This window comes from Penaeus vannamei, chromosome 1 (genome assembly GCF_042767895.1).
Source record: "Penaeus vannamei isolate JL-2024 chromosome 1, ASM4276789v1, whole genome shotgun sequence".
In the NCBI taxonomy this organism is placed as follows: Eukaryota; Metazoa; Arthropoda; class Malacostraca; order Decapoda; family Penaeidae; genus Penaeus; species Penaeus vannamei.
The window spans coordinates 12,082,077-12,084,576 of NC_091549.1; positions in this window are offsets into that span (position 1 = coordinate 12,082,077).

Here is a 2,500-nt window from a genome sequence, read left to right on the forward strand (position 1 = left end):
GATGATGGTGATGATGATGATAATGATGACGTTGATGATGACGATGATGGTGATGATAATGATGATGGTGATGGCGGTGATGATGACGATGATGGTGATGATGACGATGATGGTGATGATAATGATAGTGATAATGATGATGACGGTGATGATGATGATGATGACGATGATAATGATGACGATACTGATGCATCAAAACATTTATTTAGAAATATCATATAAAAAGATCTGCGGGCCGAGTGCAGTCAAGATCTTTTTCTCCCTTATTTTGAGGGTGTGAGTGATGTTTATGCTTTTTGTATGATTTAGCTTATTTTATCATTATTATTCTTTTTGTGAGGGAGAAGGTAATAATGTTTGTGATTTCTTTTTATGGTATTTGCATAACTTTTTTTTTTTTTTTTTTTTTTTTTTTTGGGGGGGGGGGGTGTTAATGATTGTTTACTTTCCTTTTATTGTTGTTTTTTTTTCGTATCATTCCGGTTTTGAATAGTCGCCCCGGATATCTACCTCTCCCTCCAAGGTAATTTTGGGATCGAAAAATGAGTTATTTTGATAATCTTGATAAAAAACTGGTAAAACGGGTAATTTTCCTGTTGTTATCCCCCCACACACATGTACAGGATAAAACAAAACAGAGAACACAGAAGAAGAATAAAATATATATCAACAATATATATATTTTTTCTGATGACAAGGCGCGGAGGAACACGTCACATAGCCCCCCCCCTCCTCCCCCCATAACCTCAGCTCCTCCATCTTCCACGACAATCTTTTCACAAACGAGAAAGTTGAAAAAAAAGAAAAAGAAAGAAAGAGAGAGAGAGAGAGAGAGAGAGAGAGAGAGAGAGAGAGAGAGAGAGAGAGAGAGAGAGAGAGAGAGAGAGAGAGAGACAGACAGACAGACAGAGAGAGAGAGAGAGAGAGAGAGAGAGAGAGAGAGAGAGAGAGAGAGAGAGAGAGAGAGAGAGAGAGAGAGAAACTTGTCAAAATACCTTAAAAACACCAAGGAGCTTTTATGCGTTTTCAAAAAAGTCCGTTTGAAAGGACCACGCGTCTCATCTTTCTAACCCCGTGCTAGTGTGTATGCATTATTAAATACCCGTCTTTTCTCCCTCCCTTACGTAGCAACACTCACGCCGCTGAACAAAACAAACAACCTACAGTAACCATCACGACAAGAAAGAGAAAGAAAGAAAGGAAGAAAAAGAATAAAAGAAAAAGCATCTCCAAACCGAAGTCACCAGGCAGCCATTAGGACGCCTGCCCTCCCCTTGTTAACCCGCGTAATTTGTCACTGCGAGAGACGTGGAGAGCATATACGGTATTTCGTTGTGGCTTTTCGTTGTTTGTTTCATCTCTTTCCCCCTGGCGTGCTCGTGTGCAACTCTCACGGGGCTAAATGAGTGTGTTTGGGCGTTTCGAGTTCGGTCAACGCGGGAACGGGCGGGGGAAATCTGAGCGACGTGGCTTCTGCGGTCGAGGCCGTTGTCGCGAAATCAATACAAACGTCCGGACGTGCGCATCTGCATATATACATGTATACATACATCTATAAATTAGCACACACACACGCGCACGCAAACACACACGCACACATACACCCACCCACCCCCACACACACACGCGCATACACCCACCCACACCCACAACCACCCACCCACCCACACACTCCCCTCCCCCTCCCTCCTCCCGCCACACACACACAAACGATTTCGCTGCTTTATTGCCTCGGAAACTCTGGATGCCTTTATAGAATACAGAATATAATTTCAACACTGGAAATGCCGCGGAGGAATGGGGAATATTTGCTCTTTCGAAATTCTTTTCACAGAAGTCTGGCACGAAAATATTCCGGTTTTTGAAAGTCGTGTAATTAACTCTCGCGGCTTTTTAGTTGTTTTCGTATTCATGGCACTCGCGTCCTGTGTATTGATTCCTTCTTTTTATAGTCGGTAAGAAAGGGAGAAGGGGAAAAAAGGAAGAGACAAGAAAAGCGAAGAAAGGAAAGGAGGAAAAAAAGAAGAGAAAGAAAAAGGAAGATAGGAAGAAGGGAAAAAAGAAGAGAAGGAAAAAAAAGAAGAGAAAGAAAAAGGATGATAAGAAGAAGGGAAAAAAGAAGAGAAAGAAAAAGGAAGAAGGAAAAAAAGGAAAGAAAAAAGAGGAAAGGAAGAAGGAAAAAAAGAAGAGCAAGAAAAAGGAAGAAAGGGAGGGAGGGAAAAATAACATCTTCCTACTATAAAAGGGAACAGATGAACAAAGCGTTGAATTGCTTTCCAAATAAGGTTCATTTTCTTACTAAATTCTAGCGGTATGGCGACCATATGTGCACTCGAACGTAGAACAGGGAGCTTGCGTCTGACAAATGCTTTAACATTAATTACTCTGGGAAGGAGTTTAACAGGTCTAGGAAAGTACTGTGTGTGTGTGTGTGTGTGTGTGTGTGTGTGTGTGTGTGTGTGTGTGTGTGTGTGTGTGTAAAAATACATACACACATACA